The following is a 19,203-nucleotide window of genomic DNA, read 5'->3' as shown; positions in this document are numbered from 1 at the left end:
AACAGAGCAGATATAGGACATTTATCTTATTTAGAACCAGAATCAAAATTAGATGCATATTTACAATGCTACCCCCTATCCGCTACACACCATCTCTGACTATCCCTACACACTATATAGGGTAAAAAAATACCCATCCAACTTTACAAACCACTTAGTGTTGGTATGAAACTTTTCAAAATAATTGTAACTTAGCTGCCAGATCACTAGGCAAATTATCACCTCTTTCAAAAATATGTGTGGCTATGCCACCAAATACGGCAGAAACATATATTCTCTCACACTTCCTACATATATATAATCCAATCCCAAATACACATACATGCATATATAACAGATGCCAGAATGTATATATATCATACATGCTTAATATCAGACTCAAGTTATGCTTACCGGAAGTCAAATCATACTGTAGTAACCCATTTTTAGTGAAATCAGAACAGTGATTTTGGGACTGTAAATTTGATGAGTAAATTATTATTTTAATGTCTATGGGATATTAGTAAGGTCGTATTAAAATTTTGGTAAGAAATTTTGATGTTTGCATGAGAGTTTAAGTAAAAGGACTAAAAAGTAAAAAGGGTAAAAGTGGTATTCTAATAGCTAAAGGAGTCAAATAGCTACGGAATCTTAAATTAAAGGAATTAAATGCTAATTAGACCATTTAATAAGTTATTGGATATACATGGCATGGGTTTTTTTAAATTTTAGTGGTTTTAAAAGCTTAATTTAGTCATTTGGTAATTAAAAAGAAATTAAATAAAAAAAGATGAGAAAACATTGTCATCTTCATCTTTTGCTAATTCGAAAACCTAAAAACCACCATTAGAGAAAGGGGATATTTGGCCAAGCTAACTTTGAGTGCATGGTATGTAATTTTGCCCCATTTTTAATGATTTTTATGTTTTTGAAGTCGTTTTAGCTTAATATAGCTAGCCCGGGGATTAATTTGTAAAATTGTTAAAGGTTGAGGGTTAGGCCATGAATGTTCTTGGATGATTTTTTATGTTTAATGCTAGATAATGAATCTTTTTTGATAAATATACAAGTTTTGTAAAGTCAATTTTGATTAAATTTGTATTTTATCGATTTGTAAAAATGGTAAAATTCATGTTCAATTTATGAAATAAAGGTTTATTCGGGTTGATATAAGTCTCTAATAAGTTTGGTTAGCTCGAATGGGGGATTAAAATGTTTAGATTTCAATTTATGAGCTTAAGGACTGATTATTTAAAAATAAATTATTAAGGGCAAAATGGTAATTTTGCATAAAATAAATTATGGATTAAATTGATATCTAAAAGTACTCAATTGAATGAAACTATTTTTTTAGGTCATCAACGGGTTGAAGATCGTGGAAAAGGAAAGATTTCGGATTAGTTCTTGTGCTTTGCAATTAATGCAATCTAGTCTTATAAGTTCGTTTTACATTTGTGTAAAGTTGAATTAAATTCCTTATTAATGGTTGAAATATTTATAGCTATTATAGAATGATGTTTAAATTTTAAGTTATATCGTTATTTAGGCTTTGTGCCTAGTAGGCCTAGTGTCGGTGTTATTCAGGCTTTATGCCTAGAAGGCTTACCGCCGATGTTAGTCAGGCTTAGTGCCTAGTAGGCTTATTATCGGTGTAATTAAAGTTAACATTCTTGGAAATTCATTATTTGATAGCAAATGAGTTTACTTATCGAACTTACTAAGCTCCTTTATGCTTATTAGTTTGATATGTTTTCGTAGGACTTTTGGAACCATTGGTTTGATTGGATCGACTCGGAAGCACACACTGTCATCATCATCTCGGTAGCCATTTTGGTACTTTTTAGTAGTTGGTTAAGTGGCATTTAATAAGATAGGTCCTTAGTATTATGACTTTTAGTGAATATGTAAATGTTAAAGTTGCTATGTTTATGCTTATTGTTAACAAATAGTGTTGGAATTATAATGAATAGGTAGATAAGTCCTTTTAGAACACTTTTATTAGTAGATGTATAAACATTTTGGCGCAAAATATTGGATCATGAATGTTAAATTGTGTTGTGTTTATAAGCTTAGTATGGAATGAGATATGATATTTGGATTTGTGATAGGCTTTGGCATCTTTAAGTAAGTTTTATTTGTATGTGTATAAGGTGGATATGAGTGGCATATTTGTTGAATGTTAGAAGGATGTTTTAGTATGTTTTTTGGCCTGATTTGGTCCTTTGATTAGGTCTTTTAGATGGAAAATGGTTTACTTAGGTTTCAAGTAAGCTTGAAATGGTAAAGTTTTTGTTTAACGTTTGGGTCCATACGGCCTGAAACATGGGAATGTGTCTCAAATATGTGTGGAACATGGCCTGGCAACACGGCCATGTGTCATCTGAGAATCACTTTGTATGCAAGTCAGTGAGTTACACAGCCTAGCATACGACTTAGCACATAAGTGTGTGGGGCTATTTCAAGAGTTACACTGCTTGACACACAGGCATGTGACCTGATAAACCGTAAAAGTAACACATTTTAATCCCACAATTAGCATATTTTTTGGATGGTTTATCATGTAATTTAGTGAATTAGATGCTCCTAATCCCTTAATTTCATGTTTTATACTCAAGAGAGCATAGGGGAACAAAAGGAGCATAAAACAGGCTAAAAATGAACGAAACGGGCTGATTGAAAGATCCATACGATCAAGACAAATTCCACACGGCCTGAGCACACGCCCGTATGGGACACACAGGCTGGCCACATGCCCATGTGGTAGCCCGTGTTGATATCATTCCCTGTTTCCCAAATACAAAAAAAAAGCCAAATTTTAGGGTTTCTGAGCATTCTAAAAACACATTAGAAGATGGCAATAGGGGACACGCAGAGTAGAACACAGGAATTACTCGAAGAACGCCAACAGATTTAGCTCGGAAGTAGGATCTCCTTCAAGACTGAAGATCTCCCTTCAATTTCTATCGAAGTTTTTGGGTTTCTTTATGTTTTGTTATTTTCATATTCTTGAGATGTTTTCCTATTACAATATGAACTAAACTCCCTAAATACCTAGGGAGGATGAAGCCTAAGACGGATCTTATTGTTTAATATTCTGAATTTAATGATAAATACTTATGCTTGTTCTTAATTATGTCTTCTTAATTCTTGTTTTAATATTTTTAGGATATTAATTCAAGCTAATGTGCTTATTTAGTGGAGCAAAAGTCCCTGTTTAAGAGTAGATCTCACATAATTAAGCGGAGTTACATGCAACCTTAGAAATAGGGCGACATAAATCTACCGAATTAGAGTCAAATATAATAAGGAAATCCATAGATCGAGTTAATGTGACAATAGGGATTTTAATTAGAAACAAATTTTAGTTAATCAACCTAAAGTCAGTTGTTTTTAGTCTCGAAAGAGATATTAACATAATTTAGGGATTTCTACGGATCAAGACAAGTGAATAAATCGTTAGATTCAAAATCGGAATAATAAGTGAAGTCTAGGTGGATTCTTCATTGGGTATTGTCTTTATTATTGGTTTATTCGATTATTTTCTTCACTCTCTGTCGTGTTTAGTAGTTAATCAGTTAGTTAATTTTAGATTAAAATAAATCCCTTTTATTTTTAGGCTAAATAATAGAAAGATAGTTAATACTAGTACTTTTAGTCCTTGTAGATACGATACTCTGGACTCACCGTCACTATACTACCATTCAATAGGTGCGTTTGCCTTAGTCGTGATTGTAGTCTAGTTTAGTAGTTCATAAAACGATCATCAAGTTTTTACCACCGTTGCCGGGGACTAAGATATTAGGAACACTTAATTTTTATTAATTTAGCCATTTTTATTTTATTGCATTTAATTCTTGTTTTAGTTTTATTTTTCATTACTAATATTCCTTTTGTTTGCTTCTGGCAGGTTCTTATAGTTTATGACTAGAAGAAACCCGTCAGGACCTCTACATTTTGACAATGAAATTGGAAGCACAGCTTGCAGAAATCGTAGAGAAATAAAATGAAGTGTATGTTATATAGAGGAAGAGTGCAAGGACGATACCAATACTATCGAGGAGATGGCTGAAAATTAGAATAATCCGCTACCTCCTGTGGTTACCGCAAATCCTATAAATCAGAATTCTGCTCCTCATACTATGTACGATTATGCTAAGCCTAATTTAGCGGGGGCTGAATCGAGTATTGTTAGACCTGCAATTGCCACAAATAATTTTGAACTGAAACCTAACACTATACAAATGATTCAACAGCTTGTTCAGTTTGATGGTTTGCAGGATGAAGAGCCAAATACTCATTTGGCCAACTTTTTAGAGTTCTGTGATACTTTCAAAATAAATGGTGTTTTTGATGATGCCATTCATCTTCGATTATTTCCCTTTTCATTCAGGAACAAAGCTAAATAGTGGTTGAACTCGTTACCACGAGGATCCATCACTACTTGGGAACAAATGACTGAAAAGTTCTTACTAAAGTATTTTCTGTCAGCTAAAATGGCAAAGTTGAGGAATGATATCTCTTCTTTTGTGCAGATGGATTTAGAGACTCTTTACGATGCATGGGAGAGGTTAAAGGACTTATTGAGAAAGTGCCCTCACCATGGGTTACCTTTATGGCTACAGGTTTAAACTTTTTCAACGGTTTGAAGCCCTCAACTAGATAGTTAATTGATGCAGCAACTGGTGGAAACCTAAATAACAAAACACCTGAGGAGGCTTATGATTTTATTGAAGAGATGTCACTGAATAACTATCAGTGGCAAGTCATAAGGATAAAGCCTAATAAAGCAGCCGGTGTTTTCAACCTCGATGCAGTCACTATGTTATCAAACCAGGTAGAGCTTTTAAGTAAAAAGATTGATAGTTTTTGTGTCTCTATCAGGTACATCCGGTGATGCAATGTAACACAAGTGGAGGAGGAATGAATAATACAGAATGCCTAACCTACGACCCTAGCAGTACGAGCGAACAAGTCAACTATATGGGTAACAGTTCTAGACCTCAGAATAACCCCTATAGTAATACTTACAATGTAGGTTGGAGGAACCATCCCAATTTCTCTTGGGGTGGTCAACACAATCAAAGACCACAACCCCCTCCAAGCTTTCAACCATCCTACCAGCAGTAAATGAAGCCAAACCTTGAGGAGATGCTAACGTAATTCATCTCAGTGTCAGAAACACGTTTCTAAAATACCGAAATAATGCTTAAAAATCAGCAAGCATCGATTCAAGGTCTCGAGACTCAAATAGGTCAGCTTGCTAAGTTGATCTCAGAAAGACCACAAGGTAGGTTGCCTAGCAATACCGAGACTAATCTAAGAAAGCAACTTCACGCGATTACTGTTCAATATAAAGAAGGGTTAGTTGAGTCCAAACCAGAACCAAGGCAAGAAACTGTGGTAAGTCAAGATAAAGTGGATGAAAACTAGAACAAACAAAAATCGGTAAGCAAAGAATACACACTTCGCGTACCATACCCTAAAGCGATAAAGAAAGACCATACAGACGAACAATTCGGTAAATTTCTTAACATTTTAAAAAAGTTACACATTAACTTACCGTTTATTGAAGCTCTTTCACAGATGCCCAACTCAGTTAAATTTTTAAAGGAGCTTCTGAAAAATGAATAGAAATTAGATGATTTATCGCATGTGGAGTTGAATGCAATTTGCTCGGCCATTTTGCAGAATAAACTACCCAGTAAATTGAAAGATCTAGGGAGTTTTACTATTCATTGTTTAATTGGTAGTTTAGCTGTTAATAACACTTTGGCTGACTTAGGGGCAATTATTAACGTCATGCCCTATAAAATGTTTAAGCAACTAGGTCTTGGGAAGCCCAAACAAACTAGGATGAGTATTCAACTAGTAGATAAAACTATTAGATTTCCTAGGGGTATCATTGAAGATGTATTAGTAAAAATTGATAAATTCATATATCCAGCAGACTTTGTTGTTTTAGACATGGAAGAGGAGAATAACATTCCTTTAATCTTAGGGCGACCTTTTTTAGTGACTACCAGAACTATTATTAATGTTGGTATAGGTGAACTCACGCTTCGTGTAGGTGACGAAACAATCACTCTTCAGGCTCGTGATTCGGTTAAGACATCGAGTGATGGAGGTAATCTTCTAAATCCTGTTAATAACACTAATCATGTGGTCCAACCTTCTTTGCAGGAAAAATCTTCGAGTCACACAAAAGAGCCACGTTCTAGTTCATTCAACAACATTAGAACAATCCATGAAGAACGAAGGCTTCAAATCGATGAATTAGATGAATGGCAGACACATGGCAAGGAGGAGCCTAAGCAACACCATGTCGAGTCTAATGAAAGAACCAATCAATTCAAGGTTGGGGACCAAGTCTGGTTAGATAAAAAGGACCCTCGAATGATCACTACAGAGCTCAACACAAATGGAGCGACTCCTTTTATGGTATTCAAAGTCTTTCCCTACGGTACAGTCGAGGTAACCCATTCGCATTTCGGCACTTTTAAGGTAAACAATACTCGACTTAAACCTTATAATAAAAGAATTGATAGCAAGAGAGAGGAGTTTTGATTCCGTAATCCACCTTGACCATGTGAATACGAGGTAAGTCTAGCTTAGACTTTAAATAAGCGCTTCTCGGGAGGCAACCTGAGCACTAACACTACTAACTAGTTTATTTTTACCTATTTTTCATGATTATATGTAGGTTTTTTGACTCACAAGGCCTGGAAACACAGGTGTGTCTGAGGTCGTATGGATTTTGGAACTTAGTTTTTAAAATTTGAAGAATCTGACAGTGAGCTACACGGCTTGGCGACACGACCGTGTGGACTACACGGCATGGAAACACGGGCGTGTCCTTGGCCGTGTTGACCCTTCTGCTAATTTTTCCCAACTATCGACAGAGACACGACCTAAAAGAAGCCACACAGGCATGCGACACGGCCGTGTGGACAACACGGCCTGGACACACGGGCGTGTCCTAGGCCGTTTGAAAACTGGAGCTAAATTTTTAAATTTTAAACAATTCAGAGAGCTCCACAGGCGAGGCACACGGTCGTGGGTTCAGACACATGTGTGTGTGGGATACCACACGGGTGTGGGTGAAGCGAAAAACATAGCACATAGCCGTGTGAACCATACGGCCATGTGATACAGATGTGCAATACGGCTGTGTGAACCACACGGCTTGGACACACAGGCGTGTCCAATACTGTGTGAAGAGTTGGCTAATATTTTCCTCGACAAACACGGGCTGGATCTCGAGCCATACGGGTGTGTGACACGGCCATGTGGCCTCTTCCTTCTCTTTTCTTACCCTCCAAACTTGCACCAGCCACAACTCAACCACCATCCCCTTCGCACCGTCCATCCCTATCCGTCCGACCACCACCACTGCGCATTCAACTTTTTCCGCCAACCACCACCATACCACCGTCTGTTTCTTTCCCATTCCCTTTATATTTCTTTATGTTGTAATTGTTATTATTATTATTCCTATTCTTTATTATTTTATTATTATTATTCTTGTCATTATTAGTCTTTTTATTTATGTTTATTCTATTGGTTTTACTGATATTGATTGTTTATAGCTGTTTCTTTGTTAGTTCTTGATATTTTAAACATCTCTAATAATTGTGTTACTCTGAATTTACTTAGCAGTATTGTTCATGTCTCTTGTTTTAGTAAATTGATTTTGTTTACTATTCTGGTTCTTCCTGTTCATTATTAGGTTATTGGTTTAGTATTAACATTTAGTTTTATCATGTTAAAAGCATGTTTCTTTATTATTTTTATTGTCCAAGTTTAACTTAGCTATTGGTACCTCCTAGCCTATTCCCTTTATGACAATTCGTTATTTTAATCGCTCTTTTTCAGGTACACCATGACAAACACACGAGGCAAATCTAAGGTTGCTGTCCCCACTTCAAAAAAGTAGAAAGGCCCCGGTGGGACCTCATCCTTGAGCGCATCTGCCACGGCTCACCACCCTTTTCTCTGATTTTCGGCGGGCCCTTAGGAGGAACTGTACTAACTTCATCGAGTACGACCCCTTAGTGTGGGTCACTGCATTGATTGGGCCATATTAAAGCAGGTCCATTTGGCTGATGATGCACGTGCGATTATTACCACAACCCCATGGGATAGGTTTTTCACCATCGTCGAGCCCACCTACTCGGAGCTTACATTAGAGTTCGGCGCCACATTTTCAGTCCAGCAAGTCTTGTCGGTCCATAACGAGCAGGCACCATCACCTTTCGCCTTGGAGGGTTAGTGCGACACATGAGTGTCCCAGAGTTTGGTGCTTCTTTGGGACTTTACACAGACGAGTTCATGACCGCCAAGGACTTTCTCCACCTTCACCGGCATATTCATTACTCGCCATCGCGATGTTGGGTTGAACTCACAGGTGGCCTGATTAACTATGATGGGAGTCACTCAAAGGCGACACCCCTTTCTCTGACCCTACGGTATATTCACGCCCTCCTAGCTCACACTTTGACAGGTCGGAGAGAGAGCACATGGGTGGTTAGTATTTATGACGCCTATTTCCTCTGGAGTATGACTACTAGACATGTGTTTGATTTAGCATATTTCATCGTACTTGCGTGCCGTAATCAGACTGAACGCCATAAGAAGGGCCCCATCTTTCTCGGCCTTTACGTGACTCGTCTCGCTTGACACTTCGGTTTCTCGACACACCGGAGAAATCCTCGACATTTACCTTGGTCAGTTAGATGTCCACTCAAGGCATCTCAAGCATGATATATATGAGGATGATCGAGCGGTGACGTGGAGTGGACCCTCCTCAGTACAGACTAGTCCAGTCTAACATTCAACATGACCCAGAGGACTTTATTGATGATGTCCCTCCCTATCACGAGGACCGACCACGGCCTCCATCATCGAGTCACTGACATGTGTCCTCCACTGCTAGCTCTCGAGGAGTGTCCTATAAAGAGTTCATGAGTTTTCGTCAGTACTGTACTGAGTGGTTTGATAGTCTTGACGTAACTTTGCAGCAGATCTATCAGCATTTACATATTACTCTTCTGGCACTGAAGATGCACGCGTCTGATGATGAGGACCATTGAGTCTATTTATCTTTATTTTTATTTTTATTTTTATTTTTATTTTTATGTTTATTATGTTTTCCTATTTTGAACTTTATTTTAATTATTATGGTTGTTTCTCAATGAGTAACCCTTTAATCATCTCCAGCATTGTGTTTATTTTCTTTTCAGTTGCTCAGAATTTTGCACTACCTCTATATTTATCTACAATTTCGCTTTTCACTATTCTGGGAGACTTATCCACCATTCAGGGCAGTTTCAATTATCTCCCTACCTTATGATATTTTGTTTGTATTATGATTTATATTTGTTTGTACATTGAGGACAATGTACATCTTAAGTGTGAGGAGGTTATTTATATGATTATTTGAAAATCCCTGAATTATGCCTTGTGTTTAAGTAATTTTCTCATATTACTTTTAGAATGAACTTGTATTAATTTGTGATTTTCATTGATATGTTTTAGATTAAAGTCATAGACACTTGTGCATTGATAGTTTAAATTTTAAGACACTAGAGAATCAAGTATGATAAGTCTATTTTCAGAATTAAAATTTTTAGGATGTTTCCCTAAATTAAGGTATTACCTTGAAGTTTGAAAATTTGCAAGATTGACATCAACAACCATAATTTTTGTAAGATTTTGAGTCTATAGAGCGTACATTTTTTTCGTGCTCACTTTATTATTGGTTATGAGTGTGTCAATATTGAATTGTTATTCTAGAACTTGCTTCGATTATACATGTCAAGACCACACCTTTGATTTGGTATACTAAGATGATAAAGACACCTAGGTTTTAACCCACTTACCCCACAAAAAGCCTACCTTCACAAATTAACCCTTAGTGAACCCTTTTGAGCCTAAAAAACCATTTCTTAATTTATCTTTAATATTAAACCATAGATCAGACTTTTTGATTCGTTGAGAATTTTACCTATTTTATTGACTCTCTTTTTGTCGAGATTTGATTTGCCTAACTATGTTCTTTTATTTTAGTTGTATAATTTTATCTTATTATTCATTCATTCATTTAAAGAAAAAAAAGAGTTGAAAAAAAAATATACATACATGTTGATTATTTTTAGTTTTTTGTCTTAAGCTTAAGTAGTTAATGTCATATTCTGAGAAGAAGCTCATGTTTTTCTTTAATTAATTCGATTGATGTAAGTAGTTAGTGTTAGTTTATTTTTCTAGTTAGGAAATTTGTCAATCTGATCTCAATTCTAACCTTCTTTTTCAACCTTTATCCACACCTTTAACGCAAACCCCATTACAACCCTTTAAAGACCTTTTGATTTGTGTATCATCTCATTTATAGTGGTGGAGCTTTGATTTTCATGCAAGCTTATGATAATAATTTTTCATGTTTGACTTTTGAGTGCTTAAATTTTGAACCTTAAATACTTTGAGTGATTTGAGTGAATCTTTAGTGAGGATGTCAATTATTGTTGATTTTTGAATTAAAGGTAATTATTTAGATAAGGGGGAATACCTATGTTTTCAGGCTTCAAAAATTCTAGACTTTGATTGTTTATGCATTTAGTGCTCTTTTAGTTGAATTATCAATGTATGATTGATAAACCGTAAATTATACATATTTTTACCTCATGTTTAATGCATTTTATGGATGATTTCTCATTAGAATTGGTGAATTCGATGCTTCTAATGCTTTAATTTCATGTTGTATACTTAGTAGAGCATAGGAGAGCAAAAGGAACGAGAAACGGGCCAAAAATGGAGAAAATGGGCCAAAGTACGAAATCAACACGGCCTGGACCTCCTCACACGGGCAGACCACACGGCCGTGTCAATTTGGCAGGCTTGAGCATGGCCTGAAGTAATCGAACACGGGCGTATGCCACGGGCGTGTCCCTGCTGAGCCCAAGTTGAGTCCAATTCGGAAAAGGCTAATTTTGAGGGCTTCTAGGCATTCCAAAGCCTATTAATACACCCTAGAGGAGGAAGAAAAGGGAGACAGAGAAGGGGGTAAGGAATAACTCCAAGGAAGCCGATTGATCCATCTTAGAAGTTGGATTCATCATCAAGACTGAAGATCTCTCCTCAATTTCCCTTCAAGAGTTTTGGGTTTTTTTATGTTTTGTATTCTTTATTCTTCTGAGATGTTTTCTAACTTAGTTATGAACTAAATCCCCTAAATACCTAAGGGGAATGAAACCTAAGACGAATCATGTTATTATTTTCTGAACGTATGATAAATATTTGACTTGTTCTTAATTATGTGTTCTTTAATTCTTGTTTTGATATCCCAGGATACTGATCTAAGACACACTCTTATTCAGAGGAGGAATAGACCCTGTCTAAGAGTACATTTGTCATAATTAAGCGGAGTTGATTGCGCGCCTAGAAATAGGGTGACAAGATTTTTCCGGATTAGGGTGAAACCTAATAAGGGGATCCATAGATTGAGTTAATGCAACCCTAGAGTGGTAATTAGAGAAAAGTTTCGGTTATTCAATCTAGGGATTAGATGTTATTAGTCTTGAATAGGGATAATAACATAACTTAGGGATCTCTACGGAACAAGTTGAATGAATAAATCGTCCAGTTTGGAGCCAGAATAACAAGTAAAGTCTAGGTAGATTTTTCCTTAGGTATTGTCTTAAGTCAATTGATTTTTTCCCAAAACCAATTCCCCAATTCTTTTCTCTGTGCGTTCTTAGTTTAGATAATTAGTTAATAAAAAAAATAAAAACCCCTTTTATTCTTAGGCTAGATAATAAAAAGACAGTCATTACTAGTACTTTTAGTTCTCTTGGGTACGATATCCCGGTGTTGCCATTACTATACTATTGTTCAATAGGTGTGCTTGCCTTTTCGTCGTGATAATAGTTAGTCTAGGTTTGATCTTCATTATAAATATTTATTACTTGTTACGAATCACGCGATCAATGATTATTTGTGAAATTATGATAAAACATTATTAATGATAATTATGGATTGAGAGAGTTTAATTTTAATTGTGAGTTGAGGATTTTGCTTGTGGACAAGCAAACGCTTAAGTGTGGGGATATTTGACAAAACATTAAAGTAACACATTTTAATCCTATAGTTAGCATTTTTTTTGGATGGTTTATTATGTAATTTAGTGAATTAGATTCTCCTAATCCCTTAATTTCATGTTTTATACTCATGAGAGCATAGGGGAACAAAAGGAGCATAAAATGGGCTAAAAACGGATGAAACGGGCTGATTGAAAGATCCATATGGCCAAGACGAATTCCACACGGGCTGAGCACACGCTCGTGTGATACACACGGGTTGGCCTCACGCCCATGTGGTAGCCCATGTCGATATCGCTCCCTGTTTCCCAAATACACGAAAAAGCCAAATTTTAGGGTTTCTGAGCATTTTAAAAACACACTAGAAGATGACAATAGGGGACACGCGGAGTAGAACACAAGAATTACTCAAAGAACGCTAACAGATTCAGCTCGGAAGTAGGATCTCCGTCAAGATTGAAGATATCCCTTCAATTTCTCTCGAAGTTTTTGGGTTTCTTTATGTTTTGTTATTTTCCTATTCTTGAGATGTTTTCCTATTACAATATGAACTAAACTCCCTAAATACCTAGGGAGGATGAAACCTAAGATGGATCTTATTGTATTCTGAATTTAATGATAAATACTTATTCTTGTTCTTAATTATGTCTTCTTAATTCTTGTTTTAATATTTTTAGGATATTAATTCAAGCTGATGTGCTTATTTAGTGGAGCAAAAGTCCCTGTTTAAGAGTGGATCTCACATAATTAAGTGGAGTTGCATGCAACCCTAGAAGTAGGGTGACATAAATCTACCAGATTAGAGTCAAATCTAATTAGGAAATCCATAGATCGAGTTAATGCGACAATAGGGGTTTTAATTAGAAAGAGATTTCAGTTAATCAACCTAGAGTCAGTTGTTTTAAGTCTCGAAAGAGATATTAACATAATTTAGGGATTTCTACTGATCATGACAAGTGGATAAATAGTTAGATTAAGAATCGGAATAATAAGTGAAGTCTAGGTGGATTCTTCCTTTGGTATTCGATTATTTTCTTCACTCTCTGTCGTGTTTAGTAGTTAATCAGTTAGTTAATTTTAGATTAAAACAAATCCCTTTTATTTTTAGGCTAAATAATAGAAAGATAGTTAATACTAGTACTTTTAATCCTTGTGGATACGATACTCTGGACTCACCGTGACTATACTACCATTCGATAGGTGCGCTTGCCTTAGTCGTGATCGTAGTCTAGTTTAGTGGTTCATAAAATGATTATCATGACACTACTCAGAGAGTTACACGGGTGAGGACATGGGCTGGGACACGACTATGTGTCCCTAGTTCAAAGGTTACACGGTTTGAGACACGAGCACGTGTCTCAGCCGTGTGAGGTACATAGCCCAGCCACGCCACCGTGCGACCCCTATAGTCAAAATTTTGTAAATTTTTCTTAAACTTTCCAAATGATTTCAAATGGGTCTCGATTTGATTCTAAGGTATATTTAGGGATTCAAAGGCTCAATTTAGGGACAATATGTATGTGAATGATTGTTTATTAATGTGATTATGATAATGATTAAAATGTAAGTTCAAATGTTTTTCTGTTCGATAATGTTCCATAAACCTACCAGTAACGGATATGAGTTAGGGGTGTTAAATTTAGCTATATCAGAGCTTAAGTTTAGTTGGTTCTCAGATTGAATGTAGCATGTATAGAGTCTAGAATTACTTACCACTTCACTGACTGATGATAGTGTGATAGCTTTTGATTATTTTTGAACTATTTGTATATAGATAAAGGATGTCGTCAGGATCCAATCGAGCATATTCTGATGAGATAGATAGTCTAGAAAGGTAGCACCTAATATGTTTCTTCGTATGATGCATGACATGTACGATGTGTGTTTAAAAGTAAATTTCGTAGTTCCATAAACTTATTCTTCTCACCCTCAAAGTTCAAGCAAACAACGTGTCCATAGAGTTACCATAGATAAGGTTAAAAAGTGTGGGGCCGTTGAATTCTGTGGTAATGTAAGTGATGACCCAACTGAGGCAGAGTATTGGTTAGAACATACTTCAAAAATGCTTGATGAAATATTGTGTTCCCCTGAATATTGTTTATGGTATACGGTATCATTGTTAAAGGAGGAAGCATTTCAATCGTGATTTATATTAACAACAGTAGTACAGAAGGAAAGAATCAACCGTGACTTCTTTAAGTCTAAATTGTGAAAGAAGTATATCAGGAAACGTTATCTGGAACGAAAGAAGAAAGAATTTTTTGTGTTGAAGCAAGGAAGTAGAACAATTGCAGAATATGAGAGATAGTTCGTTCACCTTAGGAAATATGCTCGTGAGATAGTGCCTACCAAGGAAATATGTGTGTACGTTTTGAAGACAAACTGAAAGATAAGATTAGAATGTTAGTAGGAGCTATGGAGATCCGTGAATTTGTGGTATTGTCTGATCGAGCTCAGAAAATGGAAGTAATTTGTGAAAGTAAGAGACGAAACGAAGAAAAAAGGCACAAATTCAGAAAACATGGTAGGCCTTAGAGGTGATCATGGTTTGGGGTAAAAATATAGGCCCAAAATATGGGTTTGGGCAAAAAAATGAGGCCCATTTACAAAACAGGTCGGGCCTTGGGTAAAACGTTTTTGGTCCGAGCCCTGCTCGGCCCATTCCAGCCCGAATTATATACTAAATATGTTTTTATTTTTAATCATATTTACTTTTTTATTTTCAATTTTAATATAACCACTTTTTATTATATTTTCAATTTGTGTCTTGTTTTAAGAATTATTTTAGTCTCATTTTTATTTGTTTCTTGTTTTAATATTTGTTTTTTTGTTTTTAAATGTATTTAATTTATTATATTTTTTATTTTTTTATTTAAAAAAATAATCTAAAAAAATTAATATGGGCTGGGCCGGGCTCGGGCTTAGTAATTTTATTTCGGACTGGGCTTGGATAAAATTTTAGGCCTATATTTTGGGTCAGGCCAGGCCCGAGCCTAGAAAACGGGCTTAAAATATTTTTGGGCCTAGCCTAGCCTGGCCTGGCCCAGCCCATGATCACCTCTAATAGACCTAAAGCTTTCTTGGGTTCTCCATAGACGAAGATGAAGAAATCAAGTAATAAGTTTTTTGCTTCGTTAGGGTTTTCTAGAAAGGATCAATCGAATCAGAATAGCAAGAAAGCTCTAGCTCTTTCAGTAGCTAGTGTGGGCAATGTGCGGAATACGAATAGAATAGAGTGCAAGAAATATGGATGGTTTTACCTTGGTGTTTGCAGAGTTAATGGCGGGATGTGTTTTACTTGTGGATCTCCAGACTATTTTAAACGAGACTGTCCAAATCGGAAGGAGCTTAATAAAGAGCACCTTGAGAAATCTATGACCACTCCTAATCGACGTAGAAGACCTAGGAATAGTAACTTAGCTGGGGTTAACAGAGATGGGGTTAAAGAGACAGCGGTCAAATCTGAAGCTAGGACTTTTGTTAGAACATATGCTATTCGTGCAAGAGAGGAAGCCTCGGGGTCAACGCATGCATTGATTGACCCAGGGTCGACGCATTCATATATATGCACTACATTAGTTACGGAAAAGAATTTACTTGTAGAATCAACTTATTGTGTTTTGTTAAAGTCACAAACCCCTTAGGCCATAGTGTTATAGTTTATTTGGTTTGCAAGCAATGTCCATTGAAAATTCAAGGCTACAACTTTCTTGCCGATTTAATATTGTTACCCTTCAATGAGTTTGATCTCATCCTAGGTATGGATTGGTTAAATATGCATGATGCTATGGTTAACTGTCATAAAAAAAGAGTTGAGTTGAAAGGTTCAAATGGTGAAGTAATTTCTATTGAGTCTAGTAGATCAGATGGTGTTCCAAACATAAACTCAGCAGTGAAAGCACATAAGTTAGTAAGTTAGTGTGGAAAGGTTGTGAAACATTTTTTGCTTACATTTTGGACTCCATAGTGTCAAAAAATAAAGTGGATCAAGTGCTAATAGTTTGTGAATTTTTTGATGTTTTCCCTAAAGAATTACCAAGTTTACCACCTGAGCGAGAGGTTGAATTTGTCAGTGAATTAGTGCTTAGTACTTCTCTAATTTCGATTGCACTGTATTGAATGGCTTTAGCTGAACTTAAAGAACTTAAAGTGCAATTGTAAGAACTAATAGACAGAGGTTTTATTAGACCGAGTGTATTTCCTTGGGGTGCACCTGTGCTATTTGCTAAAAAGAAAGATTAATCGTTGAGGTTGTGCATGACTGTCGGCAATTGAACAAGATGACTATAAAGAGTAAGTATTTGTTACCTCATATAGATGACCTTTTTGATCAATTGAAAGGAGTTTTGGTGTTTTCAAAAATTGACCTTCGATCAAGATATTATCAGTTGCGATTGAAAGATGTTGACGTACCAAAAGCAGCGTTCTGGTAGTATTTATGGATTTAATGAATCGAGTTTGGGTTATGCCGTACCAAAAACTCATTATGAACATTATGAGTTCTTGGTTATGCCATTTGGGTTGACTAATGCTGGCAGTATTTATGGATTTAATGAATCAAGTTTATCAGCCACATCTTGATCGATTCATTGTTGTCTTTATTGATGACATTTTGATTTATTCTAGAAGTGAAGATGAGCATGCTCAACATCTAAAGATGGTATTACAGACTTTGCAGGAAAAGAAATTGTATGCTAAATTTAGTAAAGTGAATTTTGGCTTACTGAAGTCGAATTCCTTGGTCATGTGATCTCGAGAGATGGTATAAGAATAGATCCAAGCAAAATTTTAGCTATTTTGAATTGGAAAAGCCCATGAAATGCATCTGAAGTACGAACCTTTCTAGGGTTGGCTGGGGACTATCGTCATTTTGTAAAGAACTTTTCGATTATAGCTTTACCTCTGATGAAATTGTTGCAAAAAGATTTTTGTTTCATTTGGTTAGATAAGTGTTAGCAGAGTTTTGAAAGATTAAAAAGTTTATTAACAGAAGCTCCAGAGTTGATGCAACCTAAATCAGGGAAAGAATTTGTTGTTTATAGTGATGCCTCTTAATGTTTTTGGGTGTGTTTTTATAACACACCATACCCGAGTCCTACGCCGAGACATGATACGAGGTGTTACCACACTTAAACACGTTCATTCCAACTTTTTCGAATCATCAAGACTTGATAAATTTTAAAACTTTATATAAACTCCTTAACATTTGCCTACGAGGCTTCAAACGTCCATTGGAAACCATTCGGGACTGGCTCGGGTCCTTAACCAACTTTAAAAAAATAACCCTTGAAATAGAGCACACGCCCGTGTGGATGGGTGACACACCCATGTGGTCATTAAGACATGGCCGTGTTAATGGCCAGTGTGACACACATGGCCTAAGCATCAAGAGACATGCCTGTGTCCCATACCTGTGTGAATTAAATTCTAAATTCGAACCTACAGGGGTTTTGACACGGCCTGACACATGCCCGTGTCTATGGCCTGTGTCCCTCACACGGGCATGACACGCTTGTGTCCTAGCCCATGTCCAAAAACCTTGACATTCTAGTTCTAACGTCATCATCCAATAAGGGGCACACGGCCAAGGCACACGCCAATGGCCATAGGTCGTGTCCTCCACAAGGCTGAGACACACGGCCCTGTCTCTATCAGTGTGTTTACTACCATGCATACTAACTTGAAACTTTTACGTGAAGGGGACATGCCCGTGTGTCTACCCATGTGGACAATATAAGGCTATTTACAAAGCCCTATGCCACCCTGAAACACAATTTAATACCAATCAACATATCAAAATCTAACTTAATATGATTTATCAACCAACAACCATAGCTAAGACCTATATACATTTCATAAATTTAACTATACCAACAATTTCACATTCATGAAAGACTATTTAACTATACCAACAATTTCACATTCGTAAAAGACTATCTTGCATTTATATATTGGCTTATAATATTAGCCAATTTCATGGTTATACAAGATGAGTCAAATACTAAAACAAGGCAACACCTTTGGCCCCAAAACAAGTGACACAAAATAAAATCAAAAGTTCCTATACATGCCATAATCAAAATGACAAAAGTAACTATACCAAGTGCTTCAAGGATAGTGTGGCTGGCTTCTCCAATGTAGGTGACGGTCCTCGAACTACTTTGGCGGCACTGTAAGAAAATGGAAAGGAAATAGGGTAAGCATGGGAGCTTAGTAAGTACATATATGTAAATAAGTGTAATTAGTAATACATTCATCAAACCGTGGTTTATCATACTTAAATGATATATCATTTTAATCTCTCTATCTTACTCTTCACTTATTCTATGCATACTTACTACATCTCATCACATACTAAGGTCTTCATTCGGGAGTTTAGTATACATACGTGCAATTACCTGTAAAATAACTCAAATTCATTCTCTCTATCAACCTACCTCACTGAAAGTATCGCCAAGCCATTCATCGAGCCATTGAACACTCAGATAGTTTACTCTTAAGTACCATACAAGTAGCCAAAGCTACTCGAATTTTGTAATACTTGTATATTTGAGCTACTCATAGGCCTTTTTACCAAGTCAGTACCCGGACCCTATAGCTCTATTATGTAATGCCCGCTCATTGAGCTACTCACAAGTATACATAGAAAGTCATTACCCAGACTCACATTACATAGTTCTCTTATTTCATGAACTTAGACTCAACTCATGAGTTCAGACCATTCAATTTCTCATGACTTACCTTTTTTATATCCTATACTATTTCTGAGGTTCAACGGGATCTCATATCTAACCTGACGTTGTTGCACTTGATCAGAACGTAGGTTACTCTTACCTCATAGTATTTATACTTTTATGACATCAAGTACAATTTATGATACATGGTAAAAATAAAACATTTAAAAGTAAGCTACAATGACACATTATTTACATATGTACTTACCTCGGTATAAAATGATAGAAACAAGCTTAATCCTCGTAAACTTTGTTCTTACCTTGATCAAGACCCGAATCATGCTTCTCTTGATCTATATTGATAAAATTCATTCATTTCATCAGCATATAAATCTATATAATCAAAAATTTATAATTGGGCAAAATGACCATTTTGCCCCTAGGCTTTCACAAAATGACCA

At 36.1% G+C, this 19,203-nt stretch overlaps 1 non-coding gene across 1 annotated transcript; it reads right to left on the bottom strand.

The window, feature by feature from the left end:
* Positions 1-4,478: 4,478 nt before the first annotated feature.
* Positions 4,479-4,585, bottom strand: LOC128294981 (small nucleolar RNA R71). Its single transcript, XR_008285288.1, has one exon. It is a non-coding gene; the product is annotated as a small nucleolar RNA R71 (small nucleolar RNA).
* Positions 4,586-19,203: the final 14,618 nt, after the last annotated feature.

The sequence above is a fragment of the Gossypium arboreum genome, chromosome 6 (genome assembly GCF_025698485.1).
Source record: "Gossypium arboreum isolate Shixiya-1 chromosome 6, ASM2569848v2, whole genome shotgun sequence".
NCBI lineage: Eukaryota > Viridiplantae > Streptophyta > Magnoliopsida > Malvales > Malvaceae > Gossypium > Gossypium arboreum.
Note: the sequence above shows the minus strand (reverse complement) of the source record. Positions and strands in the feature narration are given on the sequence as shown.